This window comes from Trichosurus vulpecula, chromosome 6, assembly GCF_011100635.1.
Source record: "Trichosurus vulpecula isolate mTriVul1 chromosome 6, mTriVul1.pri, whole genome shotgun sequence".
In the NCBI taxonomy this organism is placed as follows: Eukaryota; Metazoa; Chordata; class Mammalia; order Diprotodontia; family Phalangeridae; genus Trichosurus; species Trichosurus vulpecula.
Window position 1 is genome coordinate 146,348,802 of NC_050578.1, and position 14,258 is coordinate 146,363,059.

General features: G+C 37.4%; 1 pseudogene; it reads left to right on the plus strand.

Annotated features, from left to right (window-relative positions):
- Nucleotides 1-691: 691 nt before the first annotated feature.
- LOC118854805 lies at nucleotides 692-2,936 on the plus strand (annotated as a pseudogene).
- The last annotated feature ends 11,322 nt before the right edge of the window (nucleotides 2,937-14,258 follow it).

Below are 14,258 nucleotides of genomic sequence, written 5' to 3' on the forward strand. Positions count from 1 at the left end.
ATGTTTCTTATTCACTCTACTCATGCATACTGTTTCCTGCTGTTGAAATAGTCCACTGGAGGAAGCAAAGTCAAGATAGAAGACTAAAGGTAGAGACCCTCCTGAACCCTCCAAAATTCCCCTCCACACTACTTTAAAATAAGAAAAGAGTGATTGTACTCACTCATAGATCAGAGCACAGACCAAAAGAGCAGTGACCACACCTCTCTTTATGTCATACCACCTTGGAATGACTGAAAAGGAAAAAAAAAGATATAGATCTCCAGAACTAACTCTGAAAACAGCAGCATGAAAAACCTGAAACTTGGGACATTACTCTCTCTACCCTGGGAACACAATCTAATTGTAACATAAAGTTAAAAGTCAAGAAATATGCTGGAAAAATAACCAAACAATGACAACAGAACCTGACCAAAGAAAATTACTATGGTGACAGGGAAAATCAAGCTCAAACTCAAAAGAAGACAGCAATGTAAAAACAACTACATGCAAAGCCTCAAAAAAAATTGTTAATTCATCTCATTCCTCCCTAAAAAAAAAAAAATTCCTGGAAGAACTCAAAAAAAGATTTTTTTAACTCAAATAGAAAAAGTAGAAGAAAAATTGGAAAAAAGAAAAAAAACAGCTGATTGGTAAAAGAGGCACAAAAATACTGAAGAAAATAACATTTAAAAAAAACAGAATAGGCCAAATGGTAAAAGAGGCACAAAAATCCACAAAAAAGAACTCAAGAAGCAGAATTGGTCACATAGAAAAAGAGGTACTGAAGAAAGGTACTGCTTGGAAAGTAGAATTGGTCAAATTGAAAAGGACTCTTAAAAGCTTAAAAAAGAAAATAATTTCTTTAAAATTAGAATTGGGGGAGCTGGCTGTCCCTGGGAGGTAAGGCTGAGGGTGGGGGCTGGAGACTGCTTCTTTCATCCCTGGGCCAGGTGCTGGGGACCCACTCACAAAGGACTGGGGATCCCCACCCTACCAGCTACCATTCATTGCCCCAGAAAGGCCCCTGAAGGACCCTACTGTGTGTGTGAGTGGGGGATGGGCAGTCCTGGCTCATGGATGTGGATGTACCATATTGGGAAGCCAGTTTTTCACATGAGCTCCCTGTTCTCTTTTAAAGACTCCTAAGGATCATGACCTGGGCGGGGGGGCGTATTACAGAAACCAGGGTGAGGAGAGGAAAAAGAGCAGGAGCAGGGGCCTGAGGTGGAAGGAATGTATAAGTATTCTGGATGGGACATTTTGATTTTCTTAGTTGACACCTCTAAGACTGTCTTTCAAGCCCAGGATGAAAATTGAGGAACTTCTTTTGACCTACCCATCCCATGCATCCAGAGTGTGTACAGCAGCAAGATCATTGGCAGTGAGTAAGACCTCTTGACTGTGGTCTTCCATGGCACTGACAAACACAAGAACTTGGGGAAATTCAGAAACATTTACCCCAGAATCAAAATGAATACTTGAGCTTACCAGTTTAAGGGAGAAATAGGAGACAAACATTTCCAGGAACTGATTGGCTATGGCTCAGACTATTCCCTGAGTGAGGCCCTCTGGCTCTGTGCCAACCTCTTCTGTGGGGTCCAGCTCAAGATGAGTCACAAGTGGCTCATGCTATTCACTAATGATGACAATTCCCATGGCAAGGATAGTGCTAGGGCCAGTCAGGCCAAAACTAAAGCCAGTGACATCCAAGACACACAGGTGTCCTCAACCTTAGGAACCTGAAGAAGCCTGGGGGAGGGGGGCATTGATGTTTCCTCATTCTACAAGGACATCATCATCCCAGCCAAGGATGAGGACCTTGGGGTTCACTTTGAGGAGTCAGGCAGGCTGAAGGACCTCCTGAGGAAGGTTAGGGACAAGGAGACTAGGAAACGCTCTCTGGCCAGACTGAAGCTAAAAAAGTGCAAGGATGTGGCCCTGACTGTTGGCATTTTTAATATGGTCCAGACAGCATTCAAGCCTCCTCCCATCAGGCTTTATTGGGAAACAAATGAATAGGTAAAAACCAAGACCAGAACATTTAATGTAGAAATGGGCAGCCTGCTATTGCCCAGGAATACCAAGAGGGCTCAGATCTATAGAGGCCATCAGATTGTGATGGAGAAGTAGGAGACAGAAGAGCTGAAGAAATTTAATGAACTGAGTTTGGTGTTGATTGGCTTCAAGCCTCTGTTTATGCTGAAGCAGCACCATTTCCTGAGCCCTTCTGTTTGTGTTCCAGGAGGAATCCCTGATTAATGGAAGTACAACACTGTTCACTGCTTTGCTCCCCAAATGCCTGGAGAAGGAGGTGTTGGCATTTGCAGGTACACACCCCCTGCTAAAACAGCCCCCCATGTTTGTGGCCCTGGTGCTCCAGGGGGAGCTGGATGCCCAGAGAGTTCAAATGACACCTCCAGGCTTTCAACTCATCTTCCTGTCCTATACTGATGACAAATGGAAGATGCCCTTTACTGAGAAAGTCACCACCAACCTGGAGCATGTGGACAAGATGAATGCTATTGTCCAGAAACTCCCCTTCAAGTACCATAGAGGCAAATTTTGAGAACCCTGTGCTACAGCAGCAGTTCAGGAACCTAGAGGCCTTGTCACTGGACCTGATAGAGCCTGAAGATGCCCCAGATCTGACATGGTCCAAGGCCAAAGTGAAGGATTTCCTGGTGGAGGAGTTCAAGGAGCTAGTCTACATTCCTAACTACAAACCTGAGAGGAAGGCAGCGAAGGGGAAACCAGACAGCAGTGGTCCTGGAGGAAAATAGCCCAAACTCGAGCTGTCAGAGGAGGAGCTCAAAGCCCACGTTTGGAAGGACACCCTGGCCAAGCTCACAGTGCACATCCTCAAAGAGGCCTGCCACATGTACCTGCTCAAGGCCAGCAGCACCAAGAAGCAGGAGCATTTGGACCTGCTGATGCAGCACTTCCAGGAAGCCTGATGGACCCCAGGATCCTTGTTCTCAACCTGCTTCTTCTTGTTTACCAGTAAAGAGAACTGCTTTTCTTTGGGACCAGAGTGTCAGGTTTCTTCTCTTTTACTCTTAACTCATCTTTGGAAAACATTTCCCTTTTCTCCTCTTGCAGAAGCTGCCATTGCTGCCACTGCAGATTCAGAGATCTGGACCCAACTGCCTTTCAGTCCACCTTGGCCTTCAGAAAGACAGAGTGGCCCCTTATCTTCTCTCCAGAAGACAGTGCAATCCTACCATTGGTTGGGAGGTTCCTCACTGGAAGCTGAGGAACTTTGACCTTTCTAGTCCCTGGAAGTGACTCCTTTCCCACCTATTTGTCTTATGCACCCTGGGCTCACACTACACACGCACACTACAGTGAACGCTCCTGACTGCATGGCCTATCTGTGAGACATTGAGTACACCCATACAGACTACACAAGAGGCCAGAAGTGGCTTCCCTAAGAAATCTGTAGCTTCTTATTACCAATAATTAACTGAATCAGGGATTTGTAACTGGTAGTCTCTGAACTTCTGAAAAAATATTCACATTTGCATTTCAATAGTTGGTTGTTTTAGTGATCCTCCATGTTTTGTTTTGCTCATTTAAAAACAATTCTAATTAAAAAAAATAAAATTCAACATTATAAAAAAACATAGAATTGGGCAACTGGAAGCTAATGACTTCATGAGACATCAAGAAAGAACAAAACAAAATCAAAAGAAAGAAAATGTAAAATATTTCATTGGAAAAAGAACTGACCTAAGAAACACATTAAGGAGAGAGAATTTAAGAGAATTACTGGGCTACTTGAAACCAATGATAAAAAAAAAAGTTTCTACATTGTATTTCAAGATATTATGAAGGAAAACTGCCTGATATCCTAGAACCACAAGGCAAAATAAAACTTGAAAGAATCCACCAATTACCTCCTGAAAGAGGTCCCAAAATGAAAACTCCAGTTTTATAACGAAATTCCAGAGCTTCCCAGTTAAGGGAGAAAATATTGCAACTGCCAGAAAGAATCAATTCAAATATTGTGGAGCTACAGTCAAGATCACACAAGATTTAGCAGTTCTGAAGGACTTGGATTATGACATTCCAAAGGGCAAAGGAGCCAGGATTACAGTCAACCATCACATACTCAGCAAAACTGAGTATAATCCTTTAGGGAAAACCACTGACATTTAATAAATTAGTGGACTTCCAAACATTCTTGATGAAAAGACCAAGAGTCTGAATAATAAATTTCACTTTCAAATACAAGACTGAAGAGAAGCAAAAAATTATAAACAAAGATAAAGAGAGATATATGAACTGATAGGAAAGATGAATAGACGAAAAGAAAATGATAAACAGAGATAAAAAGAATTTATAAGGGATTCAATAAGGTTAATCTACTTAAATTCCTATATCAGAAGATATTTGAAACTCTTGTTAAATGTATCATTATTATGGTTGTTCAAAGGACTATACAGAGAGAGCATAAGTGTGAGTTGACTAGGTGTAATGATATCCAAAAAAATAAAAGTAAGGATTGGGAAAGAGGGTTGCATGGGGAGAAAGAGGAAGGGACAGGTATAATGGGGTAAATTAGTAGAAGTGTTAAAGAGCTTTTACATCGGCAAGTAAGCTGAGCAGGGAGTGGAAGGCTATGGTTGACCTTTCTTCTCTTAAGAATTGGTTCAAAGAGGGAATAATGTCTACACTTAGTTGTCTATAGAAATCTATCTTACACCATAGGGAAGTAGGAGGGAGGAAGCAGGAAAAGGCAGGGGTTGATAGAAGGGGGGACAGATGGGGAGAGGTGGTCATCAGAAACAAAACATTTTTGAGAAGGAATAAGGTGAAAAGAGAGAGAATGAAGGGGGAAATAGGATGGAGGGAAATGTACAGTTAGTAATCATAAATGTGAATGTGAAAGAGAAGAACTCAACACATAAAATGGAAGTGGAGAGCAGAGTGGATTAAAACCAGAGTCCTACAATATGGTGTTTACAAGAAATATACTTTAAGCAGAGAGTAAAGTAAGGGGTTAAAGAAAAAATAGTCAGGGTAACAGCAATTATCTCAGACAAAGTAAAAGCAAAATAGATCTAACTAAAAAAAGATAGAGAAAGAACCTATATCTTGCTAAAAAGTACCATAAACAATGAAGTAATATGAGTACTAAATATTTATGCACTAAATGGTATAGAATTTAAATTTGTAAAGGAAACATTAATGAGTTGTAGGAAGAAATTAACAATAAAGCTATAAAAGTGGACCTCAACTTTCCCCCCTCAGAACTAGATAGATCTAACCACAAAATAAAGAAGAAAAAATTTCAAGGAGATGAATAGAATGTTAGAAAAGTTAAATATGATAGACCTCTGGAGGAAACTGAATGGGAATAGAAGAAAATATACCTTTTTTTTTTCTTAGCAATACATGGCACCTACACAAAAATTGACCCATGTATTAGGGCATAAAAACCTCACAACCAAATGTAGAAATATTAAATGCATCATTTTCAGATTATAATGCAATAAAAATTGCATTCAATAATGGGCCGTGGGGGAAAAAAGGTTAAAAATTAATTAAAAACTAAACAATTTAATCCTTAAGAATGAATGGGTCAAAGAACAAATTTTAGAAACAATCAGTAAGTGACAGAATGAGAATGAGACAAGATATCAAAATTTATGGGATCCAGCCAAAGTAGTATTTAAGGGAAAATTCATATCTCTAAACACTTACATTGGTAAAATAGCAAAATAGCAGATCCACAAATAGAAGGAGCCAGAATACAGATCAAAGCATTTATTTTACTCTGTTTTACTTGTTTGGTCTACGTTTTCTTTCACACCATGATTAATATGGAGATCCGTTTTGTATGACTGAACATGTAAAATTGATATGAGATGGTTTTCCTTCTCAGGTTTGGGGAGGGGAAAAAGGCAGCAAGAAAATTGAGAATTCAAATTTTAAAAGATAAATATTAAAAATTGTTTTACATTTAATCAGAAAAAATTTTAATAGCCTCCTAATTGTTTACCTACCTTCATTTTCTTTCCTTTCTAAGCTACCATCCACATAGCTGCCAAATGGTTGTTAATAAAACAATCATCTTACTATGATACAGATCCTTGACCCCATTAATTCTTTTTCAATGACTTTCTATTGCCTTGAGTATCAAATAGAAAATACATACCTTCATATTTAGAACCTTCTGTAATTTTTCTCCCATCTACTTTTCCTATTCCTCTGAATTATGCACTTTCCCTTACCTTCCGATTGGCCTGTTGGCTATTTCCTATACCCTGCATTCCATCTATTGCCCCCATACTTTTGCATGAGTCATGACGCCTAGGATCAAAAGGCAGTCAACAAGAACTAGACCCCTGAAGAGTGTATTACAAGCTATACTTTTTTACTATTTAAGAGGTTTGGATTGTCATTCCGATTACACAGAGCTATTATGATAAGGCATTTCATTGATTTTCACCATAAGCTCTTTTACCTAAATAATCTCCATCCCTCCCACCACTCTGCCCTGAAATCACCCCTCACACTGAAATCTTTATAGTCAATGACTTAGCATTTTTAGAAGAAACTCAGGCTAAGTTGTAATTTACCCTATGGCCAAATTTAACAACTTATATAAACAGGTATCTAGCTGCCATAGTACCTTCTCTAATCACTCAAATGTTAGAGGTTAAATCTGGTTGTCCTTCCTAAACCTCTGTACTGATAGACAAAATAACAGAGTCAAACAAATATCCAGCTGAAGATAACCTGGGAGGTCACCAGGAAAGGTGTATCACATCAAGCTAGGAGCGGAGCACAGTCCAGCTTGGACCATGCAAAACATGGGCTGGAGCAAGCCTCAGGGGACTGAATCACTGACAACTGCATCAGTTTCCAGACTTCTCAACCCACAAACACCAAGTACAACATGGAAGGTCAGTGGGAAAATTCTGTCCTGGGTAAGAGAAGAGTGTGGTCTGGCCCTAGCACCAGGGTGGTGGAAATGGCAGCCATGGTAGCAGCAGCACCTGGTGGTGGAAACAGCAGCTGCTTCCAGACCTCTAGGCCTAGAAATGGTAGGGTGATCAAGTAACTGATCATAGAGGGATTGTAAGGATCTATTTGCTGGCACTGAGGCAGGATTCTCTTGGTTTGTGCTGCTTGGATCTGGGTTTCAAACCTGGGTGGCAGTCTTAGGGTGAGTAGGAGCACTGGCATGGTGGCCATGGAGAGATAAGCCTCCTCACAGTTCCAAAGCTGAAAAGAGTGCTGAGGTCACTCCCAGACCAGAGCACAGGCCAGGAGAGGAATGAACACCTCTCCTTAGATCATAGCAGAAGAACTGAAAAATTACAGGCCCCCAGAAGTATCTCTGAAAACAGCTGTGCAAAACCCCTGAAGGTTGGGACAGTGCATTCTCCCCTCTAGAAGCAGAGACCTACCTTGACAAAGAGCTCAAAAGTCAAGTAATTGTCTGGAAAAAGGAGCAAACAGTGTTAAAAACCCAGACTATAGAAACTTACTTTGGTGACAAAGAAGATCAAAACATACAAGCAAAAGAAAACGACAAAGTCAAAGCTCCAAAAGCTTACAAGAAATTATGAATTGTTCTCATGCCATGGAAGAGCTGCAAAGGGATTTTGAAAATCAAGTAAGAGAAGTAGAGGACAAACTGGGAAGAGAAATGAAAGTGATGTAAGAAAATCATGAAAAATGAGTTAACACCTTACTAAAGGAGACTTCCCCAGATAAAAAAATACAGAAGAAAATGACACCTTAAAAACAGACTAACACAAATGGCAAAAGAGTTCCAAAAAGCCAATGAGAAGAAGAATGCTTTAAAAGCCAGAATTGACCAAATAGAAAAAGAGGCCCAAAACTCACTGAAGTAAATAATTCCTTAAAAATTAGGATAGGGAAAATGGAAGCTAATAACTTTATGAGAAATCAGGATATTATAAAAAAAAAACCAAAGGAATGAAAAAAAACAGAAGACAATGTGAAATATCTCGTTGGAAAAAATAACACTCCCCCAGAAAATAGATCCAGGATAAATAATGTAAAGATTATTGGGCTACCTGAAAGCCATGATGAAAAAATGGGAAAAAAGAGCCTGGACATCATCTTTCAAGAAATTAACAAGGAAAACTATCCTGATATTCTAGAGCCAGAGGGTGAAATTGAAAGAATTCAAAAATTCCTCCTTGAAAAAGATCCCAAAAGGAAAACTTCTAGAAATATTGTAGCCAAAATCCAGAGTTTCCAGGTCAAGTAGAAAGTATTGCAAGCAGGCAGAAAGAAACCATTCAAATATTGTGGAAGCACAATCAGGATAACACAAGATCTACCAGCTTCTACATTAAGGGACTGGAGGGTTTGGGATGTGATATTCCAGAGGTCAAAGGAGCTATGATTACAACCAAGAAGCACCTACCCAGCAAAACTGAGTATAATACTTCTTAGGAAAAATGGATAATCAATGAAAAAGAGGACTTTCAAGCCTTCTTCATGAAAAGACCATAGCTGAATAGAAAATTTGACTTTTGAATACAAGAATCAAGAGAAACATGAAAAGGTAAAGATGAAGGAGAAGTCATAAGGGACTTATTAAAGTTGAACTGTTTACATTCCTACATGGAAACATAGTACTTGTAACTCATGAGACCTTTCTCAGTATTAGGGTAGTTGAAAGGAATACATGTGCATGCACATGCATGTATGTATATGTATGTATATATGCACACATAAATACACATATTTGTATATGTCCATATACATACAAATATACACATGTGTATGTGTGCATATGTATGCATATGCATGTATGTGCCCATATACATATGCATATATACATATACACATATACACATACATATATATATATATATATATATATATATATATATATATATATATACATACACACACTCATACATATACACACACACACACACACAGAAACAGAGACAGAAGGCCCAGGATAAGTTGCATATGAAGGCATTATATCTAAAACATAACATTAAGGGGTGAGAAAGGAATATATTGGGAGAAGGAGAAAGGAAGAGATAGAATGGGGTAAATTATCTTACATAAAAGAAGCAAGAAATGTTACAATGGAAGGGAAGAGGGAGGAGGTGAAAGTGAATAAGTGAACCTTACTGTTATCATATTTGGCTTAAGAAGGGAATAACATACACACTCACTTGGGTATCTTACCCCACAGGAAAGTAGAGGAGAAGGGGATAAATGTGGGTGATAAAAGTGAGGGAATATTAGGGGTAGGGGTAGTCAGAAGCAAACACTTTTGAAAAGGGACAGGACCAAATAAGAAAATAGAATAAATAGGGACAGGGATAGGATGCAGGGAAATGTTGTTAGTCTTTCACAGCATGACTGTCATGTAAGTATTTTGACTAACTGCAAATGTATAACCTATATTGAATTTCTTCCTCCTCAGTGAGGGTAGGTGGGGAGGGAAGAAGGGAGGAAATTCGGAACTCAAAGTTTTAAAAACAAATATTAAAAATTGTGTTTACATGCAACTGGGAAATAAGATATACAGGCAATGAGTTATAGCAATCTATCTTGTCCTACAAGAAAATAAGGAGTAAGGGGGTAATGCGGAGCAGTGATAAAAGAGAGGGCAGACTGGGGGAAGAGGTAATCAGAATGCATGCCATCTTGGATGGGGGAAGGGGAGAGATGGGAATAAAATTTGGGGCTCAAAATCTTGTGGAAGTGAATGTTGAAAACTTAAAATAAATATATTATTTTTTTAAAAAGAAAAACTTTGAGTGACTAAGTGATTTTGACTATCATAAATAAGCAAATTAACTAAAAAGAACATATGAAGGAAGATGCTGCCTGCATCCAGAGAAAAAAGTGATAAATAGAATTATGTAAGGTACAATTTTATATGTTAACATGTACATATTTATTTCTAATGTTTTCCCTCTCTAGGGAGGGATGAAAAAATAAACTTGCATCATAACTTTATTATATATTTAACAGGAAAAACAAGTTGTACACAATAGATTTTCAGTTTCATGTGCAATCATCTTTTTATTATACTATGTTTTAAAATGCTAGTTTTATTTTATAAAGTAAAAGTATATATTTTTTAAATTATGAAGAGAATATAGAAAAAGAAATAATTACAGCTAATGTTTATACAGCACATCAGTGTATGATCATTTTCCTGCTTACTACATACTATTATTTCCATTTTACAAGTGGAGAAACTAATCTCAGAGAGAGTAAATTATTGATATATGGACACACAGTAAACATCAAAGACAATATTTAAATTCAACTAATTAATTCTTAGTTTAATATTCTAAACATTATATTACACAGCTCCTTTAAGAATAGAAAAGTGATAAGTGAAAAAAAAATCTAGATTGAGGGAAGAGGTGATCACATGGCTTCTACCAAAGATTATTTCAGTTTTACCAGCTGCAAGTATTTTCTATTCCTAGCTCTAGAAAAGCAGCCAAAAGTTCCTGAATATCATTTGGATCTACACAAAATATAAGAATAATAAGTTATCTTAATTGACAGGGCAGCTAGATAGTGTAGTGGCTAGAGTACTGGGCCTAAAGTTAGAAAGACTCATCTTCTTGAGTATAAACCTGTTCTCAGATGGTTGCTACCTGTGTGATCCTAAGCAAGTCACTTTGCCCTGTTAGCTTCAGGTTTCTTATCTACAAAAATGAGCTAGAGAAGGAAATACAAACCAACCACTCCAATATCTTTACCAACAAAACCCCAAATGGGGTCCCACAGAGGCAGACACAACTGAAAAGACTGGACAATAACAAATATAATCAAATAATCATAATTGGCAGATTGAAGTAATGAAAAACGCTCAAAATATAGAGACCCAGAAAAAGAAATTGAAACCACAGGGAAATAGAATGTGGCTCACGTGATTTCTGTTGGCCTACCTGCTGCATGAGTACAGAAGACGAGCTTATATCCCAATATACTATAATCATTTTATCCTCCTCCCTAGTAATCCAAAGGACACAATTTTCTAAAGTATTAGTTGGACATTGATATGTCCTAGAACCATGGCTAAGAACCCAATTAAAGAAGACAATGAGGTAATAGTGATGTTATTGATATTATTATCACTATTATTATATTACTGTCATCATGATCATCATCATCGATAGGGTTCATCAAAGATTCTCCAAGGTAAGGAACATGGTATTTTAGAATTACATTGTCTTAAGGCAATATTTTTAAAAGCATACTGCTGTTTTCCATAGTGATTATTAGAACAATAACAAATACAAGAAATAAAACCTTTGGATTTTTTCTATGTTCAAAAAAGTTATCACTGACATTGATTATTTTTGGCAAAATAGATGCTGACGTTCCTAATTTAAACTGCAAAGCAACTCTATGACAAGACAAGAAAGTCGGGCATTTGCACTCTAGCTTTCAAAAATATGATAGCATCATTTATACTTTGGTCAACAAAGATATAAAGATATTAACACATGTATTTGGATACCCTCTCCATGGAAACTGAGAGATCTACAATAAAATAAACTTGAATGTTATTGCACTAATTATCTCTATTCGAAGAAAAGATGACTTACGTGACATTTCACAATGGAAGTTCTATTGAATTTTTAAAAAATTATTTAGAATAGTTTTATGAATATGTATGTAATAAAGGCAATCTTGTATAATGATTTGGGAAGATAAACAATGTAAATACTCTGGATAGAAATCTTAGTGGAAACCTGAAAATGCAGCTCTTACATAATACTTGAAAATAAATTCTCCTTAATAATTTAAATACTTTATACTTATCATTAATATTGGTCTTAAAAGTTTTAAAGAGTCTCAAGTAATGGTCACTATATCATTTTAACTTAAATCTTACTTCACTTTTCTCAAAAAGAGTGACTTGTCCAGAGATCCTTTTAAAGTCAAGGAAGTTTATTGTAATCTACATAGACTTGCAGTTATTCAGCTTTCTCCATTAACAATGCATACTAAATAAAGAGCAAGACTTGGAGTCAGTAATATCTGATCTCAAATCAGCCTCTAGTACTTTCTACTCTTGTGTAGATGACCCATTTGAGCCTCAATTTTCTTGTCTTTAAAATGAGAATAAGAATATCAGTGGTATCTCTGTCCTGGAGTTGTTGGGAGGCTGAAACATGATAATGTCTATAAAAAATTTGCAGAACTGGAAGTGCTATATAAATGTCAGCTATTATTAACACAAACAGAATATCAATGTGTTTTTGATAAGTGCAATAGCATTATTTCCACTTCTCACACCTTAATGGCTTGCACACAATAGAACAGCTCACTTATATGTGATACTTTAAAATTTACAAAGTATTTTCCTCCCAGCACTCCTGTGAGGTGTGTAATTTAAGTATCATTAATCTAATATAACTGAGAAAAATAAAGGGTAGAGGGCTTAAGTGACTTGTCTGAAGTCAAAGAGCTAGTAAGCTCAGTGCCAGGATCCAAACTCAATGATCTCTATCTACATTATGCTAGAGATGAACAACTTTCAATGCTTTGCCTAATCAATCAACAAATATTCATTGACTGTTTACTATGTAGAAAGCACTATGTCCAACCTAGTGGATGTGAAGGATACAAAGAAATATATGCTGGGAGTTTTGCCATTAAAGAGCTAACAAACAAATTGGAGGTTCAAGGCATAAATATTTAAAATAGAACGCACCAATAAAAGATAACAATCCAAAAAAAATGGTGTGGGGTAACACACAATTATATATCCATACGATAGAATTTATTTTAAAAATCTTTTCATTCTCTACAGGTAGCATAGTATCTAGCATACAGGGGAAAAGAAAACAAGGATTTGTTAAGCACTTTAATTTGTTCTGTGCCAGGCTGTGTGCCTGACACTGTGCTAAGTGATGGGTGAAGAAATACAAGCAAAAAGAAAAAGAGTAATTACCCTCAAGGCTCTTAAATTGCAATGAGGGAAGATAACACAAAAAAGGGAATACATAAGAGAGATTGGGAGATGATAGGTGAAGGGAGCCCAGGATGGCAGGATGACATTCCAGGATGAACAGGCCTCAGGTAGAGAGGAAAGTTCTAGGGTGAGATTGGATATTTGATAAATGTTTATTTGATGAATGAATAATTAATTGCCAAAATGCTATTAAAAAGAAGGTTTTGGTGGCAGAGCCATGACTTCACTGAGCTCTCCCAAATTCCCTTGCAAACAATGTGAAAATAGCTCCTCAAAGTGAATTCTGGAATTTCAGAACAAACAAAATGACACAGTGATACAATTTTCCAGCCCATGACAATTTAGAAGGATGGCAAGAAATTTCTAAGTGGGGTAAAAATAGAGCTTAGTCTAACACAGGCCAAACCAGGGCAGGCCATACATAGGCAAGACAGCAATAGCTCTTGGTAAACTCTCAGGCCATAAATGGGCCTGAGGGCCTTTCCAAAGGGATTGGACAACTGGTTAGAAACAAATTATGTGGGACTTTTTGTTGACACTGTGAGCAGGACTCTGTTGCAATTTCTATACGTAGTTCTTGGTCACAGTCCCAGGGCAAGGAGGTGTATTAGCAGTAGTGATTATCACAGTCCCAGGGCCAAAAATAATGTTTCTGGTCACTCATAGACCAGAGCATAGTCCAGGAAAGCAGTGAGCAAACTTCTCCTTAGATCATATCAACTTGGAAGAATTTACGGAACCTCAGAACAAGCTCTGAAAATAGCAGCATGAAAAACCTGAAGCTTAAGATTGTGTCATCTTCACCTTGGGAGCACAGCCCAACTATTACATAAAGTTAAAATTCAAGAAATAGGCTAGAAAATTGAGCAAATAACAAAAAGAACCTGAATATCACAAGCTGCTGTAGTAGGTGAAAGATGAAATGACTGAGGAAAGCAAAGTTTTCATCAAGCATATCTATTTCTTAAGCAATGTATGCCAATTGCTCCCCCCCCCCCAAAAAAAAAACAGTACTGAAACTCTTCATCTGAGACTTGGACTCTGAATACAAAGGGAGAGAAACTTTTATAAATTAAAATTATTAATCAAATTAGGCCAATTAATTAAAAGGAAACAATATGACATTAGGTAATCTGATTTTTATTTGGAGGAAAGATTACAAACTTTCCAAGGTGGGATGAGTGGGGGGAACAGGTACAAATCCATGAATTCTGAAAAAGTAGTGTCCCAATCCCCCTAAATGTCTGTAAACAAATCAGAGGAACATAGAAACAATAATATATTGATCAGCACAGGTTCAGTTTTCAGAGAGTTCATA